The following is a 22,046-nucleotide window of genomic DNA, read 5'->3' on the forward strand; positions in this document are numbered from 1 at the left end:
ACTCCTCTACTCGGCCATGGATGGGCTGATCCACCCCAGGTCTGGGGCCTAGTCTAGCTAGCACCTCATGAAACATCTTACGCAGCTCCTCCCTTTCGGGAACCTGCTCTACTGAATGCGGTTCCTCTTAATGAATCGACTGATCCCTATCCACACTCACATGAGTGGGTGGTGGCGAAGGACTATGGTGATCGAAACCTCGACCCCTTCCTCCTCCTCTGCCTCTGGTGCGGCCACCAACGCGACCACCTCCCTTGGCTTTCCTAGCCATGACCTGACACTCCACAAGAGAAAAAGGTTCAGATCAAAGGCAAAGAAAGACACAAGGAAGTCACACCACAAGACCTACACAAAAAGGTCAAGGCAAATGGGCTCACTACAAACCCAAAGTACCCAGTGTTGAAACATGGACTCTGATACCAAATGTAATGCCCCGCTAGGAACCCCGAAGGAAAACCCACAACAAGGGTGAAACAATATTTAAAAAAAAAAAGTATAAACATCATAAGTGCATTTACACAACATGCACGATAACACAAGCGGAAGACTTACACCAGAATTCCTTAAGGGTTACCAACGAAGAATTAACTTCAAGAATAAATTCCACAAAATCATAAATCCACATATGCATCATTAACTCAATGATCACAAGAATCCATAAGAAAATAAAGATTCATCATAGAAAGATCGAAAGGATACAACATAATTTTCCACTTCAAAGAGAATTTACTAACATCATCCGGGAAACTGATAAAAACATCCAAACATAGGATTACATTGCTCTTCCAATACATAGCTTCTCAATAAACATAAGGGATAGATCTCATCCAATTACAAGGTTACATAAGATCAATATTACAATGATACAATGACCACATAGGTCTACAAATACCAATAATCTTCAAAACATGAGATGAAGCATGAGCCACGAACCACAGGAACACCTGCGAAGCCAATCCTCGCATGAAGGTACAAATCTGAATATCCGATGGGAAGTGGCACTACCACCCGACCATGTAATTGCCCAATGGAATCACCCCGCCGTGTTAGGAGATACCTGAGGACCCTCAAACAAGCATAAGAATGACATGGTCGACAAAACAATATGACTCCATGACAACACAAAAGACTCCACAAGAATCTAGGTGACTCAACTTCACAAACACAAGTGAACTGACATCACAAAACACAAGTGAACCAAATGAGAGAGTGTAATCACATAGCTTAAGATGGATACCATGGTAGAACCTCCATAGGTCCCAGCTCACTGTCCTGGTAACCTTTCCCGACCTCCGGCTCCAACTAAGTCTTATGCGGACCCTACCAGCCTTTCATGAAGACAAGGTGGTTGGTTTGCCATTCCAGGCCTTCTCGCCACATTATGAGCCCTGTACTAGAACTCACCTATGCATGAGGTACAATTATCTTTATTAAATGTTATGATACTACCCACCTAATCAATTCATTAGATTACCAGTTATTATCTGACTTCTGCTGGGTCGTAATACCTACCACTTTGGGTGCAACCCCCAAGCGAAAGTCACTCTCTCAAAGGAAACTACACAAGCATGGTCACTCCCCGAGGACCCTATGGCGAAGTAGACAACCATAACACCACTATCAAAAACAAGTGGTCAAACAAGGAAATACTGACTCTTGGCTAACCATAAGGCAAAGACACTACATGGTTAAGACAACAAAGCCAACATATATCTCTTGGTCAAAGGTACCAATTACACCACTAGAGGATGACTGAACCACATACCAAAATATCACAATAAACACTTGCAAGGATAGCAAAATACATCAAGTCCGCACTCAGACAATCTTTGAGAATATCAGCATCATAAGCACTTGCAACATCATTGATTGAAAAAAATGAAATAAAACACTCTTGCAACAGTCACATTATTCAATTCCCAAATCAATGTTCCATCAGAAATGAAATCCACATTATACATTCAACCGGTTATAACATGAATTCCAACAGGCATTTAAATCATTTTTAGAATATATCCAAAATTACTAATTTGAATCTCTAATTCATGCCTTAATTTTCATTGATAAATTTATCAACCACATAATAAAATTCACATGAAAATCACATTACATCATGCAATACCACTTTAAACATTCCATTTATAAAATTTAAGTTCTTAGCACTAACTAGTTTGGAGACCGATGAGGGCTCAAAGCTAAGCGGGGGTCAAACCAACCCACGGTTGTGTTGTTGCCAGGGCAACAGACACTACCTACCGATAGTATTGCTACCACTGGTAATAGCCCTACCGACCGGTGGCTGGCGCTACCAACCGGTAGCATTGCTACCAATCAGTAGTGGTACTGCCGACTGATAGTGCCCACTACCAATCGGTAGCGGTACTGCCGACCGGTAGTGCCCACTACCAACCGGTATTAGTACTGCCGACTGGTAGTGCCCACTACCAACCGGTAGCGGTACTGTCGACCGGTAGTTCTGCTACTTGCGGGTAGCAGACACTACCGACCCACGTGATGAGGCAAGCCCATCACAGGAGCGGTAAATACCACAAGAGAGGCACAAGAAACATGCCTCCAAGCATTCTAAAACCAAAAAGACACAAAATCAATAACCACAAGGGACATTCCTTTTCCATAATTATTTCACGGGCACACACATACAGTGCCAATTTCCAAAATTTCAAGGATGAGTTTACCAGCTAGGTAGATGGTGAAATAAACACACTGGAAAGAATAGCTAGCCAATTCTTGATAGTATAGAAACGAGGATGCACCCAGGAAACCCAAACTAAAATTATTTCTTTCAAATGAAGAGGTAAATCAAGAAGTTGTTTGCTATGAACAAATAACACACAACAAGAAGAAATGAACAATTCCTTTCCTGAATGCAACCATATGTTAATAGCATCACAAAATCAACTATATCAGGCAATGTTTTTCCCATTTCAACATTCCAAGAAGAATCTACAGGCAGATTGCATAAATTTCCACACACAGGAAGCAAACTGAAAATTTCAAAAACAAATTCAAAACAAGAAGGAAACCTCCAACCTTGAAGCAATTAGCAAGCAAAGAGCTAAAGCAAATCCAGTTTTGCAACCAGGTCGAATCTCCAGCTCCTCTAGAAAGTTTTCCAGAATTTTCTCTCCAAAATCTTCTTCTTCTCCTGTCGTCAATGCCCAGAATGGATGCCCAAAACTATCTTTTAACCCCAAGCTTCTAGGTTAAGGTTCTCATCCAATCAAATTTAAATATTTTAAAACTAAAAGGCAATCAAATTTATTTCTTTCCCGAAAAATAATAATTCTTTCCAATGATTAAATTAAAACAAAACCAAAATGGAAAAATAAAAAGGGAAGCTTTTATTCATTTATTTTTCCATAAATACTTCCTTCAACATAAGTATTTAACCTTTTAAAATGGCTCGACAATTTATTTATTTCACAAAAATATCAATGCAACTTTACACAATAAATTAAGCCATTTAACCATTTAATCTAGGAATTCATCAATTTAATAAATCAATAATCACAGAGCATAATAATTAAATGATTACGCCAACACAAGATAGCATCATCCATTTAAATTAAATAACCATTTAAATAAACGGAAATACGCAAAACCAAGACAGATCAAATGACAACTCTCAGATGACCAAACCAAGTCACCATGACACGCATAACAACCAGACAGGGAAAAGCGATTGACAACACTTGCGCGAGTGTAACTGTGGTCAAGCTAGGGTACAACAACTATATCCTCCACTCCCATCGGATATATATATATATATATATATATATATATATATATATATATATATATATATATATATATATATATATATATATATATATATATATATATATATATATAAGGCACCCTCAGACCTGTGAAACTAGGTGGAGTCGATACTCTGTACCTACCTGGTACTTGTACCTGCAATGTCCTGCACCAAAGAACCACACGTGCATATAGACAATATACATACAGACACGGTAAACACACCGATGAAGGAGAATCGTGACGTTCCCTGTCTCACTGGAGTGAGTGAAGGAAAATCATCCCCTCGCATCCCAATACACTTGCAAACATGCAACATATAAATAACACATCACAATATAAGGGAAAAGTGTCAGTCCATGATAATGATCCGTAAAAAATAACATTACTCATAAGCATTGAAATACTGCATAAAATCATACACCATAAATCCAGATAAAGTATGAAATAACATCGCATAATATCCAAATCAAAATACAATAATGTTCCACAGAACAGTCACTGAAGTAACTCAAAACATACAAAAGAGGCTAATCGAGTAGGGGTACTACAGATCACGAGTCATTCTACATCGTCCATTCTTTACCGCACATGGGAATCAGTAACCCATCACACTCTCTTACATACTGCTAAGAAGAATGTTCATTCCCGAGGTAGACATTTAATGCAATCGATCTTCACATGCAAGATTCTCAAGGAAGTCCTTCACATGCATAAAACTGACGTGGCATCTTGATCTCATCCTTATTTCTTAGCTAACTCATCACAGAGTGTCACCGGTCGCATCGCACAAGCTAGATTGCCAAACCGGAAACCCTAGAGCTGAGACTACCAGCCGGTAGTCACACTTAGTGAAACCCTGACACCGGTTCACTACATCTCTTCATACCGGTTCTCCAACTTGAACATCAATAACAACTTCTTCCAATCTTCATACCGGTTCACCTGTACTTATTGACATCAATGACAACATACATTATCATCATGATCATCATAACGGTTCATCATATGCCAACACATGCCTTGGGAGTTGTTTCATCTACACTTCATGGATCGATGAAGTTTGTAGCTAACAATCAAGTTGTCACAATTAAGGTTGACCCTGAAGCCATTCATTTATGTCAAAAAGTGATAGTTGGCCAAGCCTCGGTTGCACCCTCATTCCATAATTATGTACCTAGTCTGTCTTCTTTAGTGACAACTTCTACTTCTGTCTCATCCCCTAAGAAGGAAGAACAAAAGAAGGAAGAAACCACTAGAACACAAGAAGCCATGTATGAAAAATCATTTGAAGAGTAGGATTATTCAAAAGAAAAATCCCTGAAGGTAGATCTCCCCAAGGTACAAACACTGGAGTCTACTTCCATCAAGTCCTCTCCAGTTAAGTCATCATATCCATCAAAGACAAATGCATGCTTAGGTGACAATTGTGTATCTTTGGATTTTACCGACTCTCATGTTAGAGAATACAAGGTTGACCCTGTCCATCTAAGTTTCCCTAAGTTTTCTTTCACTTCGGCTACAAAAGACGATTATGCATTCATAAAGCTGGGTGATGCTTATCATGTTGATCACCTTTTCTATACAAAACCTCCTTCATTTAATGAATTACAAGACATTTATGACCTTGGATACAAACTCATTTCACAACTTGGTTATGATGGAAAAGTTTGTGGACCAAATGAACAAGGTATTTGAATTCGTTTGGAAGCCAAACCTTGTCACTACAACACTGGGTTAGGATATTGTCATACGGGTCAAAAAATGAAACCATGGTTAATTGTCAACATGATTTCGATTGACCCTCTTCCTCTTAAACTTATTCATCTAGAACTCATCGATGATGTTGTGTCGCTAGATGAAATTCCCCTAGATCTTTTTCCTTCAGAAGAATATTTGAAGGAGTTTTTAGGCGTATATGATGAGTTTCCCTCCTATCACCATAAACGTTGATTTCCTTATTGTTTGAATACCTAGGCATATTTTAGGGAATCCATTGCATAGGGAACACCTCTATCTCGCAATGAGGAGCAAATACCTACGTCTCATCCAGAGGACCATAGTACACTCCTTAGTGGAGAAACTACTAATGTCGTCATGAGTGATAAGACTCCTGACAAGGTTATCAAAGTCGGGAGATGTCTATCTTTTGAATAAATTAAGGAATATTTTGATCTCCTACATCAATTCCCCGACATCTTTGCTTGGTCATATGAAGAAATTCCTGACATTGATGAGTTAATTGTTGTACATAACATTGTGCTTAGTCCTTATGCTAAACCGACGAAACAAAAGATTCTAAAAATGAATCCCAAGATAGCCTTATTAGTTAAGGCCGAGATAGAGAAGCTCTTACAAGTTGGTTTCACCCGTCTTATCGACTATTCACCTTGGATCTCGAATATTGTCTTGGTAAGTAAGCCCAATGGTTGAATCAACATCTGCATTGACTTTTGGGATGTGAGTAAGGCTTCCCTCAAGGATGACTTTCCGCTCCTGAACATTGACATGATTGTAGACTCGACCGTGGGTTACGCTTTACTCTCTTTCATGGATGGATTTTTGAGTTACAATCAAATTCATATCAACCTGGAAGATCAATATAATACTACTTTTACAACTCCCTGGGGGACTTCTTGTTATGTGGTCATGTCGTTTGGGTTGAAAAACGCGGGAACAACCTATCAACGAGCAATGACCCTGATATTCCATGATTTTATCCATAAGATATTAGAATATTATGTCGATGATATCTTGGTAAAATCCATCCTTCTTTAGGCGCACATTGAAAACCTTCATCTAATATTTGAAAGGCTTCAACTATATAAGATGAGACAAAATCCCCTCAAGTGTGTTTTTGGTGTTGTTGTCAAATTTTTTTGGGATTTATTGTTTGTCATTGAGGAATCGAGATAGACACTGATAAAATCGATCCTGTTGTGAACATGCCTCCACCTAGAAACATCTCTCAACAACGTAGTTTGCAAGGGAAGATTCAATCCATTCACAAATTTATGACGTAATTGGCTGATCGTACCCTTCCCTTTACATGACTATTAAAGAAATATGCTCGTTTCAAATAGAATGAGGAATACCAAGAAGCTTTTGATTCTATTAAGAATTACTTGGCTAATCCTCCCATCTTATTGTCAGTTATGTCTGAAAGACCTTTCTTTTTGTACATCTCTGCCTCCTCTCACACATTAGCAGCTTTGTTAGCCTAGTGCGATGATGAAGGTTGAGAATGAGCAGTCTATTATGTTAGTCGCACTTTGATAGAATAAGAGACTTGATACTCTACCATGGAAAAACAATGCCTAGCTCTCATCTTTGTGACTCAGAAGCTAAGGAATTACATCCCGCATTCAGAGACACGAGTTATTTCTAAGAATGATATCTTTAAGCATTTTTTTTCAAAATCTAATCTTTTAGGAAGACTGGTGAAGTGGGTTATGCTGCTTTATGAGTTTGACCTGAAATTTATAACTCAAAATTTGACCAAAGGGAAGGTCATCGCGAATCAGCTATTCGATGCCCCATCTGAATTTTTTTTTCCTAGTTTAGATCTTTTTCCTAATGAGGATGTGTTGTCTATTGATCATGACCCTATATGGGACATGTATTTCGACCAATTGAGATGTCAAACTAGTTCGGGAGCAAGTATAGTTTTGGTCTCACCTGAAGGAAATCCAGTCCCTCACTCATTCCGTTTGGAATTCCATTGTACTAACAACATCGTTGAGTATGAATCCTTGATTGCAAGGATGCGTGCTGCGATTGCTATGGGGGTAAAGAATATTCACATCCATGGGGATTCTATGCTTATCATAAATCAAGTCACATGAGTTTATTGTGTGAAGCAGTTGAAAATGTCTCAGTATAAAGATCTGGTTGTAACCATACTTAATCATTTCACTACTTATACAATCGACAATATTTCCCGAAGAGAAAATCATCGTGCAAATGCAATGGCAAGTGCTACTTCCCTTGTAGGCCCAGACTTTGGAGAGTACAAGTATCATTTCATGATACAAATTCTCTGCTCTCCAGTTGTGACTAACCAAGTTAAATTCGATAACTTCATGTGTGCTCGTATTTATTTAGGAGAGTGGTTTGCACACATCTACAATTACCTTAAAACCAAAAGCTTTCTCGATGACGCCAGCAAGAGTTCGCGTGTGCAAATTCAAAAGCCAACTACTAAATATATCCTTTTATCTAATGTTCTTTATCAAAGATCATATAATGGTATTCTCTTGCATTGCTTAACAAAAGCTGAGATACCCTTGCCCTCCAAGAGGCTCATTCTGGCTTCGAAGGTGGGAATTTTGGGGGAAACTCCTTAATTCATATTCTAACTCACATGGGGTATTACTGAGAAACAATGGAACAAGATTCCTTTGCCTTTGTCAAGAAATACCCCCAATGTCAACAACACAACAATTTGATTCGAGCTCCCGCACAAGAGCTCCAGACTCAAGTTTCTCCATGGCCTTTCTAGACATGGGGAGCGGACATCGTCGACAAGATATCTCCCCCTTCGTCTAAGGATCATGCCTTTATCATCACTGCTACAGATTATTTCACAAATTAGGTCGAAGCTATACCATTGAGGTCCACTTCGGCTGGCATGATTTGTGGCTTCATCATGGATAATATTATATCTCATTTTGGCTTACCTGCTACCCTTGTTTTTGACAATGGTATGCCATTTAAGAACAAAGAGGTTAAGCAGTTCCTCGAAAAGTTTCACATTTAACATTTTTTCTCTACACCTTATTACCCTCAATCTAATGGTCAAGCAGAAGCATCTAACAAAACTATTGAACAGATCTTACGTAAGACCGTTACCAAGCATGGCAAAGATTGGCATATTCAGTTGGTGTTTGCATTATGTGTCTATCACACGAGTGTTCGTATGACTATGGGAACAACACCCTACAACCTCGTGTATGGAATTGATGCTATTATGCCTCTTGAGTTGGAGATCCCATCATTGCATCTCCCTGAAAGGGGTGATTGATGATGATTATTATCGTACCCTTCATCTCAACCAACTTGAATTGTTGGATGAGTGCCATTTGAAGGCCCTTCAACATCTCCAAGCTCATAAAAAATCTTTATCTCAACAATATAATCAAAGTGTGCTACCTCAAACTTTTAAGATAGGTGACTTGGTTCTTTATGAGAATCAGAGAAATGTTAGTGTGCCACTTGATCAAAGAGGAAAATTCAATCCGAATTGGCTAGGTCCATACATTGTCACCTCTGTTTATGGTTCAGGTGCTTACGGTTTATCTTACATGGATGGAACACCTCTTAAAGAGCCCGTTAACACAGTTCACCTACGTCGATACTATGCATAGAAAATAGACTATATGTATACGCCCTATGCATGACACCTAGATTTCTATGGTGGTCACACCCCAGTATATACATATCTTCATCAACACAATATCTACCCATTTTTTGTGTTATGAAGTGAGTGTGAATATCTATGTATGCACATATGTGTGTGCATGTGTGTATATGTTGGCAATTTGGAGGAATTGATTATGTGTTGCATTGATATTTGTCATTGATGTCAACACTAGCTATTTTGCTGTCTACTGGCTTTCGGTAGAGTGGTTGGATTATCACGTTGATCTAGAGATTTGTCTTGAATTCTGTTTGGCTATTGGAATTGGTTTGGATTGGTTATTCATGTGTTCCTGATGCGTATCACATTCAGTTGATTCGGGATTTGATGATCCAGATGCTATCATATGTTCTAGTAAGTCTTTTGGTTACCTATAAGGGTTTTACCGACAACGCTTTGATGAAGATCTTTTGATGAATCCGATAAGTGGTGTTTGTGCGACTTCTAGAAGGCTATTAGGATGTTGATGGTTATCATGTTCATGTTCCAATTAATCAGTGGTGTTGCAGTTAGAACCAGACCTATCTTAGTGGTTATTCTGCTAGGTTATGGTCTGGTTTATGTAACATGTTGGTTGATGCTTCTGATGCGTCACTGGTTGGATTTATTGTTTGGTTTATGTTGTTTTGGTCTTAGGCCGACTTGGGTTATCATTGGTTTCCGGGATTATGTAACGAATCTATTGTATTATTGTTTAGGTAGCCGACCTAATTGTTTAGATCATGGGTTGGTATAAATATGATGTAAGATCTCTTTGTAGATCGTGGCATGGATTGGGATTAAGGTTATGGGATTATCTGTGTGCGAATAAAGTTGTAATCATATGCAGAGGTTTTGGTCGATCATAGGTGATCGAATTGGGTTTGTGAAAGAGGTTTAAGACCTTCGGTATTGAGCTCAATCAAAACTGTACTTAGGCATAGGAGATGCTATTCTTGCAGTTCATTCATCTTTCCGGATCGTAGTCTGGATTTATTTTGTAGTCATTGAGGCTCCTTTTGTGATGAGTAGTGCACTCTAGACTGTTGGCCTTCCTGCATGTGCAGGCCCCTCTTATTGTAATCACATACTTATTGCATAAGTATTATCTGACTCTGGGTAGGCTTCCCACTATGGTTTTTCCCTTTACTGAGTTTTCCATGTACAAATACTGGTGTTATGTGTTATGCATGGTTAGTAATTGTTTTGTGATTTATGTTTGTGCTTTTATGTTATATTTGCTATTCTGGTATTTGGGTTATGCATTCTGGTAAAAGGTTTTGTGTGCTTAAAGTTTTATAATCTATTGACAACTAATTCACCCACCCCTCTCAGTTGTCCACTGGTTATCTTAACAGTATATGCATATGTCCTATATCTCCAAATATCTATAATGACCATCATGACATTTAATCATGCATATATATGGAAATGAGTAAATTAAATCATGATACACATCTAATCTACATCATCCATCACATGAGCATGTAAAATAATAAGCACATCTATCCATGATAACACAAGATACAGTTAGAACAATGAATCTCATATATGTGTGTGTGTGTGTAATGCCAATATCAATGTACATGTATCGCATCACTACAAAAAATGTGATGCTATCGTGTGTGTCTCTGAAATACATAAATGCATCCATGTATACATCAAAATAATGTTGTACATATGCTAGATCAAAACTATCTCATGACCCCTGCGGTGGACGGGTCGCTGAAGTCGCTGGCTTAGGAGGATCCTGGTCTCAACATGGCGACCGCCTCACTAAGGTGGACTGTGATCTCGCAGTAGTGGTGCTCTGTGACCACAAACCCCTCATCTCCCCTCGCAACTCTACCATGGTCTCCCACTACATCATGAGCTCCTCACGTGCTGCCATCTCTCTCTAGCGAGCTGCCTCTTCATTAGTCATCAGCTGATGCACTTGGGTGTGGTGAAGATGACCAGTTGCGCCCTGCTAGGCAACATCAACCTAGCTCTGCAAAGCGTCACGTGCCCTCTTGACACTCTCAGATCACGTCACAACCTGATCTCTCTCTCTGAGAACATCACAAGCTTCCTATCAGGCCTAATCCCTCTGCCCTGTCATAGTGGCAAGCTTCACCACTCCCTGCACCAGCTCTACCTGCCCCTCCTCATATGTTGTCTACAAATGTGCTACAGGCTCTAACAACTGAACATGTCTCCATGCCGTCTGGAGTGGCCGATATTGATAGGTGTGTAGCACAAGACCCCGAGTTTGTACAATAGGGACGATCTCTGCGAGTGCCTAATGAATAAAACTCAGCCAGTTCACGATGCCCTCTACAAACATAAAACGTTCCTGTATCAGTATCGATAGCATCAAAATCTCTACATCTATCAGTGTCTAAACATATGTGGTGCAACAAAACCCCTTCAAGTTGATAAATCAGGCTCAGAGGAGGAAGGATAAGGCATCAAACATGTCTTTAGGATTTTTTACACGTGTTTCAATCATGCATTGTGTGTTTATAATAAAACCCCATTTTGTGAGCCAAACTCCTATTTTGGCATCCTGATAAGCCAATTAGGACTTTTGAACAAAAAGAGGATCAATTGTGTGTAGGACATAGTTATCCTAGTATTTTTAGTACTTCTAGGGTGTTTTAGGAGGGTTTAGTCTTAACCCAAGGCATTAGGAAGCGAGAAATGATATTTTGACAACTTTGTCAAAAGTTGTCAAAAGTTGTCATAAGCAACTTTTATGCACTTTTTGCATTTTTGTTTGTTTGAACTCCTCCAACGACTCTAACATCTTGTTTTTGGTTAAGAGTAGTTGTGGAGTGGTATATACACCTTGTGGATCCAATTCCCAAGGAGAGACAGTACAAAGAAAAGTTTTGATGACTGCAAACTAATGAAATTCTGAGTTTTTCCTGCAATTCTGGAGTTTTGGTACGGGGTATGATTTTATACGGATTGGGATAAATTCCCAATGATGATACTTTGTTATAATAGTGAGTCACCTTTGATTTGGATTTGGTTTGAGGTTCAGATCGGGTGTTTTTCTCCTGTTATTCCAATTTTGTTGTAGGTGCCCGAAAAACCAGGGTTTACCTAGGGTTTTGCTTCTCCATGGCCATAACTTGCAATTTATCAATCTGAGACTCATGGGATTGGGTGAAATGCAATTATGGCCAGTGTATTCTAAGATTCCAAAATAATTTTGCAGGAGGAGCAAGGGAGGTGTGTGTTTGAACCGACCCTAGGTAGATATCTCTATGTGGCTACCTAGTCCTTAAACAACAAAGTTACTCGAGAATGCAAATGCCGATAATACCAGGCATGTAACCCTAGAATACATGATGGTTTATGATTCCCCATATTCTCATGTGGTTTTTATTGTATGGTTTGATCATTTGGACATAGTCGCTTCACAAATGGAGACCTAATTAGCCCTTTAGGACAATTGACCTTCACCGGTTTCAGACCTTTGTTTGTCAGACCTTGACCATTTCTTTTGGGGAATTGTGTAAGGTCCAAAAGGGTATTTGAATCCATGACTTCTTTGTCAGGGTGTTTGGAAAAGTTTGGACTTAAGGTCCCTTTACCCGTTTCAAAGGGCTATTAACAAATAGGCCTAATTGTGAAGGTGCTATAAGGAATGGTGTTGAATCCTTACAACCAGTGTTTGATCTGGTCCAGGTGAGTCATGTTTGACCCAAGACAAGTGTGGTAATGGTCAGTAACCCCTGGAGGCTTCAAAGTGTATGTTGGAACAAATTACTTAATTTGAGTAAGTATGAGTCTTGGAGATTGTGAGGTGTTGAACTAATATTGTAGAGCCTTGCCTTGATATGATCCTATTGTTGTTTTGAGGGTTCAATGTCATACATCTTGGAGTGTTTGGTAGGATACAAGTATGGCTCTGCATCAAGTGGTATCAGAGCTAGTAACAACTTTGGTAAGGAGATAGAGATTTGAGAAATGGCAGAGGAAGAAGAAGAAGAAGTCCCTAGAGGACCGATCACCAACATGGAATTGGAAAAGATTGTGAGAGAGAAGGCCACTGCTTGCAAGGCAATTCAGAGGGAGTTAGAGAGGCAGATAGATGGGAAGGAAGATGGAGGCACTGGTAGTGGTGAAGAAGGGGATGAAGATGAGATCCCTATTCCAGAGGAAGAGGCGATTCCTCCTGACCAGAGGCACTTCCTTAATGACCTAAAATCCATGGAGAGGAGAACCATGGAGCAGAAGATTGATTTGCCAACTTTAACTAGGAAGATGGAACCAAATGTAGTGGTAGATTGGATAGACTCCCTATCTAGTTTCTTTGAATGTGAAGACATTCCAGGACACCAGAAGGTGAAGATTGCTAAGTCCAAGTTGAAGGGAGCCGCCCTAACTTGGTGGAACTTTTTCCAAGAGGAAAGAGAGAAGGACAACAAACCCAAGATTGTTTCTTGGAAGAGGATGGTTGCCTTAGTAAAGGAGGCCTATGTACCCAAAGACTATGAAATTCAACTCCACAAGAGGAGACAAAATCTCAAGCAAAAGGAGATGGATGTGAACTCTTACATCGAGGAGTTCCAAAGGCTATGTATGAAGTCTAAGACAAAGGAGGAAGAGAGTGAAAAAGTTCCCCGGTACCTAAATGGATTAAGGTATAACATTCAAGAAGAACTAAACCTCCTTAGCCCGAATACCATTGGTAGATGCCATCAACTTGCCATCAAGGTGGAAGAGAAGATCAAGAGGAGACAAGAGAAGAACAATAGAGGAAGAGGAAGACAACAGAAAGGGGGAAGAAGCTTTTTCAGAGGTAAAGGAAATGTTTTTGGAAACCAAGGTGAAACCAATCAAGAAGACACTAAAGGAGAGAGTAGTTCCAATAACAATGGAGGATACAATCAAAGAGGTAACTTCAGAGGAAGAAGACTACCATTTAGGGGAAGATCTCAAGGTAGAGGTCCAATCAAATGTTATAACTGCAATCAAGAAGGGTACATGGCCAAAAAATGTCCTAACAAACCTACTAGTTCCATGGGGGAAAGGAGAAGTAACTTGGTTCTAGAAGCTGATTGCCAAAGTGTGGCAAGTGCAAATACACACTGAAGTGTCAATACCCCTAATAGTTATGGCTACCCTGAAAGAGGTGAAGATTTAATGATCAAAAGAGCAGTAACTACCATGAAGATGGCTGATAAAGAGCCCCCACAGAGAAATTCCCTATTCAAGACCACTTGCAAAGCGGGTGGAAAGGTATGCAAGGTTATAATAGACTCCGGTTCAACTGAAAAATTTGTGTCTCTAGAAATGGTGGAGAAGCTAAAGATGAGGAGACTACCTCACCCTTGCCCCTACAAGGTCTCATGGATCACCCAAGGTCAGCAATTTATTGTGGAAGAGTAGGTTTGGGTAGAATTCCAGATTGGAACCTATAAGGATAGATTGTTGTTTGATATTGCAAAGATGGATGCTTGCCATCTTCTATTTGGGAGACCATGGCAATTTAATTTAAAGGCACAACATGATGGTGCTAGGAACACATATTCCATCACCACAGATGGTAAAGTGATTGAGTTGTTACCTTTGATGAAGAGTGAAGAGGAAACCAAACCAAAGGAGGCCAAGGTGTTGATGTTAGGAGGAAAGCAATTCATGAAGAACATGGCAGATGAAGGAATTGTTTGTTATGCCCTTATTCCTAGTCCAACAGTGAAAAAGGTGGAGATAAGAATGAAGACATATTGAGGTTGGTTGACCCTACAGTGTAGCAACTACTAAACAAGTACAAGGGTGTTATCTCTGATGGCATGCCAAGGTCACTACCTCCCATGAGAGATATAAACCATTGCATAGATCTTGTACCTCGATCCACCTTGCCTAATAAAGCAACATACAAGCTCACACCTGATCAGAATGTTGAGATGACAAAGCAGATTGAAGAATTGTTGGAGTCCGGACTGGTTGGCAAAAGTTTGAGCCCATGTGCAGTCCCTACAGTCTTGGCACCCAAAAAGGAAGGCACTTGGAGGCTTTGCACCGACTCAAGGGCTATCAACAAAATTACTATAAAGTATAGATTTCCAATGCCTAGGATTGAGGATTTGTTGGATTGCTTGGGGGGTGCTAGATACTTTACAAAAATTGACTTGAAAAGTGGCTATCATTAGATTAGGATTAGGCCAGGAGATGAGTGGAAGACTGCATTTAAAACAAATGAGGGGTTGTATGAATGGAAAGTCATGCCCTTTGGCTTATCTAATGCACCAAGTACATTTATGAGGTTAATGAATGATGTTTTGAGGGTTTTCATAGGAAAGTTTGTCATGTTCTACCTAGATCACATTCTAATTTTCAGTCAAACCAAAGAAGAGCACCTAAAACATGTAGACCAGGTCCTAAGGAGATTGCATGAAGAGAAATTAATGATCAATTTATGCTTGTTTATGTAGGAAGAGATCATCTACTTAGGATTTGTAATCTCCTATGGTGAGTTAAAAATGGATCAACAAAAGGTGAGTGCCATATTGTCTTGGCCTACACTTAGAACAATGAATGATGTTAGAAGCTTTCATGGCTTAGCCACATTCTATAGGAAATTTATAAGAGGCTTTACCCATATTTGTGCTCCTATGCTTGATACCATAAAGGGAGGACAAAAGTGCAGGTTTAGTTGGACAAAAGAGGCATATAAATCCTTTGAAACATTGAAGAGAAAAGTTGCAGAGCAGCCAGTCCTTGCCCTACCTAATTTCAACAAGATCTTCCAAGTGGAGTGTGATTCCAGTCACATGGCTATTGGGGCAGTGCTCAGTGAGGAAGGAAGGCCTATTGCCTTCTTCATTGAGAAGTTAAATGAGGCAAAGAGGAGGTATTCATCCTATGACCTAGAGATGCATGCTTTAGTACAATCCTTGAAAAAGTGGAGACACTACTTGCTGCCAAAAGAGTTCATAGTCTTCACAGACAATCAGGCCCTTAGTTTTATAAATAGCCAAGAAAAGTTGAATCACAGGCATATGAAGTGGGTGGAGACTCTACCAGCCTTCACTTTCATTCTTAAGCATAAGAAAGGGGTCAAGAATAAGGTGGTAGATGCTTTGAGCAGAAGAGTCCTAACTACAAATCAGATCCAGTTGGAGAGTGTGGGAATAGACTCCTTAAAAGCCATGTATGAGGATGATGAAGACTTTAGAGAGATCTATAAGGTATGTGCTTCATTTTATGAGAGGTTTCATGTTGATTACTCTGAATTTTTGATTCAAAATGGATTGTTGTTTAAGGGTGCACAATTATGCATACCCAAATACTCTATGAGATTAAATATAACCAGGGAGAAACATTGTGGAGCAATGCCAAGCCACTTTGGCCTTGACAAGACACTAGATTTAGTAAAGAGGCACTGCTTTTGGTCCAAAATGCAGACAAATGTCAGGATATTTGTGGAGACATGTGTGATATGTCAAAAGGCAAAGGGGAAGTCCACAAATGTAGGCCTATATTAGCCTTTACCCATTCCTTCAAGACCATGGGAAAACATAAGTATGGATTTTGTTTTAGGATTGCCTAGGACAAGGAAAGGATATGATAGTGTTTTTGTAGTAGTGGATAGGTTTAGTAAAATGGCACATTTCTTGCCATGTAAAACCACTTGTGATGCTTCTTATGTTACAGATTTGTTCTTCAAGCAGATTGTCCGGATACATGGATTGCCTTTGATCATGGTCTCTGATAGGGATGTTAAATTTATTGGAAACTTCTGGAGGAACCTTTGGAAGAATCTTGGAACAAATCTATCCTTCTCCTCAACCTACCATCCCCAAACGGATGGCCAAACTGAAGTTGTAAATAGGTCATTGGGAAATCTGCTAAGATGTTTGACTAGACAACATGGAGAGAGATGGGATAGCATATTGTCTCAGGCAGAATTATCCTATAATGATACAATGAATAGAAGTATTGGTAAGTCACTCTTCCAAGTTGTATATGGCATCCACCCAAGGGGTGTGTTGGAGTTAAGAGAACTATCTCAAGGAGAAGTCATTAGTGCTGATGGGGAAACCTTTGCTACCACCATAAAGAAGATCCATGACCAAGTTAAAACTCACCTTCAACAATCTATAGAAAGATATAAATCTCACATTGATAAGAAGAAGAGGGATGTCTAGTTTGATGTGGGAGACTTGGTGTGGGTTCACTTGAAGAAGGAAAGACTTCCAAAAGGCAAATATACAAAGCTTATGCAAAGAAAGATTGGACCCTGTCAAATCTTGAAACAATGTGTCCAAAATGCTTATGAACTTCAACTCCCACCCGATCTTGGTTTTTCACCTATCTTTAATGTATGTGACTTAACTCTTTATAAATGTAGTGTTGATGCAGGATAATACACAATTCAAGTTATTGCAGATGATGACATTCCCAAACATGCACCACCAAAGTTGCATAAGGTTTTAGACACCAAGGTTGCAAAGAGAACAAGGCACAATGTTTATATGGAATATTTGGTGGCTTGGAAGGGACAACCCGATTCTGAAGCCGTCTGGATGACATAACAACAGATCAAAGACCATGGTGCAGACCTGCAGGCTCTCATCTCAAGTGGACTTGAGATTTCTTCTTCCGAGGAGTATGGTGTAGCAACACCCCTTCAAGTTGATAAATCAGGCTTTGAGGAGGAAGGATAAGGCATAAAACATGTCTTTAGGATGTTTTACATGTGTTTCAATCATGCATTGTGTGTTTGTAATAAAAGACCCCATCTTGTGCGCCAAACTCCTATTTTGGCATCCTGATAAGCCAATTAGGACTTTTGGACAAAAAGGGGATCAATTGTGTGTAGGAAATAGTTATCCTAGTTTTTTTAGTACTTATATGGTATTTTAGGAGGGGTTAGTCTTAACCCAATTCATTAGCAAGCGAGAAATGACATTTTGACAACTTTGTCAAAAGTTGTCAAAAGTTGTCATAAGCAACTTTTATGCACTTCTGCATTTTTTGTTTGTTTGAACTCCTCTAATGGCTCTAACCTCTTTTTTTAAGTTGAGAGTATTTTTGGAGTGGTATATACACCTTGTGGATCCAATTCCCAAGGAGAGACGGTACAGAGGAAAGTTTTGATGGCTGCAAACTAATGAAATTCTGAGTTTTTCCTGCAATTCCGTAGTTTTGGTACGGGGTACACTATTGTATGGATTGGGATCAATTCCCAATGATGTGAATTTGTTAGAATAGTGAGTCACCTGATTTGGATTTTGTTTGAGTTTCAGATCAGGTGTTTTTCTCCTCTTATTCCAATTTTGTTGCAGGTGCCCGGAAAACTAGGGTTTACCTAGGGTTTTGCTTCTCCATGGCCATAACTTACAATTTATAAATCTGAGACTCATGGGATTGGGTGAAATTAAATTATGGCCAATGTATTCTAATATTCCAAAATCATTTTTCAGGAGGAGCAAGGGAGGCGTGTTTTTTAACCGACCCTAGGTAGACATCTCTATGTGGCTACCTAGTCCTTAAACCACAAAGTTACCCTAGAATGCAAATGGTGATGATTATAGGCATGTAACCCTAGAATCCATGATGGTTTATGGTTCCTCACATTTTTATGGGGTTGTGATTGTATGGTTTGATCATTTGGACATAGTTGCTTCACAAATGGAGACCTAATTAGCCCTTTAGGACAATTGACCTTCACCGATTTCAGACCTTTGTTTGTCAGACCTTGACCCTTCCTTTTGGGGAATTATGTAAGGCCCAAAAGGGTATTTGAATCCATGAATTTTTTGTCAGGGTGTTTGGAAAAGTTTGGACTTAAGGTCCCTTTACCCGTTTTAAAGGGCTACTAGCAAATAGGCCTAATTGTGAAGGTGCTATAAGGAATGGTGTTGAATCCTTACAACCAGTGTTTTTTTTGGTCTAGGTGAGTCATGTTTGACCCAAGATAGGTGTGGTAATGGTCAGTAACCCTTGGAGGCTTCAAAGTGTATGTTGGAACAAATTATCCAATTTGAGTAAGTATGAGTCTTGGAGATTGTGAGGTGTTGAACTAATGTTGTAGAGCCTTGCCTTTGTAGGATCCTATTCTTGTTTTGAGGGGTCAGTGTCATACACATTGGAGTGTTTGGTAGGATACAAGGAGGTCTATGCATCAATATATATGAGAAAGCCTGAACTACATCAACTAAAATCAAAGAACGTACCAGGATCGCCCGGGCTCTTCCAGTTTGGATCTCGCGGAGGCGCTTTGCTAGTGGATCCCTTTGTGATTTCCGTTGGTGCTGTTGGTCACACTAGTGGTATAGACAATGGTGTGATAGGTGATGGAGGGAGTGCCCTAGATGTAGGCACTCATCTCTCTGGGCTCTCGTTCTCCCTCCATTGCCTTTGTGTGGGCCTCTCGCCCTCATCGCTTGAGGAGGCCTAGTCGTCACTATCGCCTCCTAGAGCTCCGACATCTCATCTTGATGTATCCAGTGAGAAGATCGGTGTAGGACCTACCTTACCCCACCAGTCTGAGAAGCCTGGGGTGACTCTGACATAATCAATGTCCAATTATGGGGCGATGTCATCATCATCACTACTCTCGGAGCTGTCCCGCACATCTCCTAGTGTAGGGCGAGACAGATCTTGTGGCCTCACCGCATTCCCGGTCGATTGAATGTACATAAGTGCGATAGGTGGAATAGTCTACACCTGTCCAAAACTATCGCATGCATCAACGCCAGTTGTACGACATCACAATATGGTCTTGTTGGCCTAGTAAAAAGCAATCTCTGCATTTGTGGGAGATACGTATGGTCTATAACCTAGACCCCCATATCCCAGTATGGCTACCCGATGACATCTCCAATATCAAGCTAGTCTTGGGTAACCCTCCAGTAGGTTAGATCTCTCTTGTGCCATCTGCCACGTTGTAATTGATACCCACGTGCTTGTGGCATGTCAAAGGGTATAGGCACTGAGAACTCGACTGGTCATGTGAAGGTGATGTGCTCAAAATCCCATACCTATAGAAGTGTGCATGTTGTCAGGCTCTAATACTCATGATGGACGTATCATGATAGCTCATAGTATAGGTGAGTGAGCATGTTGCGTCCTCACGCGTACACTATCTGCCTCTCATCCATCTTCCGAATCAGGTGCACAAACCTCAGAGTCAGCTCTGAGCCTTGTCCATCTGTCAGTACCCGTCATGTGACAGTCGCTATCATGATCCATCGTACCAAGGGAATCAACACTTGCTCGTGGGCCAGTGCTCGCAAGTACATGTGTCATGTGGCATCGATCCTTTGACCCAGAGCCCACTCCTATTTCCTGCTTAGCTCTGTCGTCGATAAGATCACTAGTGATACTCTCTCCCCCCAGATGGTTAGTCGGAGAATGTGGTACACATCAATCAAGGTCAATGTCATCTCCCCTGTGGGTAGATGAAATGACATGGTGTCCGCATCTCACCTCTCCATGAGCGCTCACAACATCAGGGCATGGAACTGGAACTCTGGTAGACAACATGTCCACCATAGACCTACTCTTCGGAGAAGCTATCTATCTACCATTGATAGATCCTCTGCCCGATCATAGAGTGTATGTAGTAAATGTCCTGAAGTATGCTCCCATATCTTGGCCAATGTCTGCATGCAAAATCAAAGTTCAATCAGTGTCTATCATATTTATTTCTTGACACTCACACGCCCATAAGACGTCAGCACACCTTACGAAATAATAAGTAAAAAAAAATTCCTAAAATAAAAAGCTAGAGTACAATTCAAGCTGTACCTGGTTGGGCTCATCGCCCTGCTCTACTGCGGTCCGCAACTGCTCAATCCTACTCGCCTTATGCTCTCATCTATGTGGCATTTTCACTCAGACTCTATTCTAATCTCAGCTCCAATGCCCATGGTGAATAGTGAAAATGACCTTTCTCGGGGCCCATCCTCGAGTATATAGCGTGATTTTTGCCCAAAAATTTTTCTTGCTCATTTTGGGAAACTTCTAGCTCATTTTCCTTCATGCTTTCCCGACTTCACTGGGGGAAAAAACACAAGGGGACATATACTCGCCTTTATTATATTTTTCCTTTCTATCTGTACTAACGCTCCTTAAGCATTCTTCTCACCGAAGTAGTTTCTTCCATTTTTCTTGCTGACAAATTTTTGAATTTTGTAGTATGGAATTCGTCATGTTGAATGTTGTAGCTTCTCATGGAGACTTGGGGGCATCATTCATGATTTCCGACTCGACCTTTGTGACCTCTACAATATCCTTTTTGGGCTAAGTAGTTATTTCACTTATTGCATTTATTGCACTGCATGAGCTTAATGAATCTATCTTTCTGAAACTACTTTAGTGTGCCTGATCCCTTGAGTCGGCCAGTCCACTAAAGTGGGGACAAAATGTAGTGTCCTAAATTATGCCTAGTGCATTTTTGACACTTATACATAGCGCATAGTGCATTAATGGAAAACTCATGATCAAAATCCCTATGCCTTAAAACCCTCTTTGGGCTTATCTTTGATAGGACGAAGGAGAGACACGTGGATGTCTGCATGCCATGCTAACGTCTCGAAAAAAATTGCAGAATCTAGAATCCTGCAGAGAGTTGGATGCTGGCCGATGCATCTCCTTTGGCTCGTCTTCAGTCGTAACGGCTCTCTGCACATCTTTCGGGTGTAAAAACCTATTTTTTGCTCATTTGGAAGGGTTCCCTTCTAGGATTCTTGTCTCTTGGTTCTCATATTGCACTCTTTCTCTCTTGTACGCTTTCTCTCTTGGACATACTACCAATACTATCAATCTATAACTATCTTGCAAAGATCTTACCAATACACATGTATCTCGAGCTTCGTCATACTCGTAGCTCAAAAAGAGGGGTTTGGCTACACGCCTTGTC

Source organism: Cryptomeria japonica, chromosome 9 (genome assembly GCF_030272615.1).
Source record: "Cryptomeria japonica chromosome 9, Sugi_1.0, whole genome shotgun sequence".
NCBI lineage: Eukaryota > Viridiplantae > Streptophyta > Pinopsida > Cupressales > Cupressaceae > Cryptomeria > Cryptomeria japonica.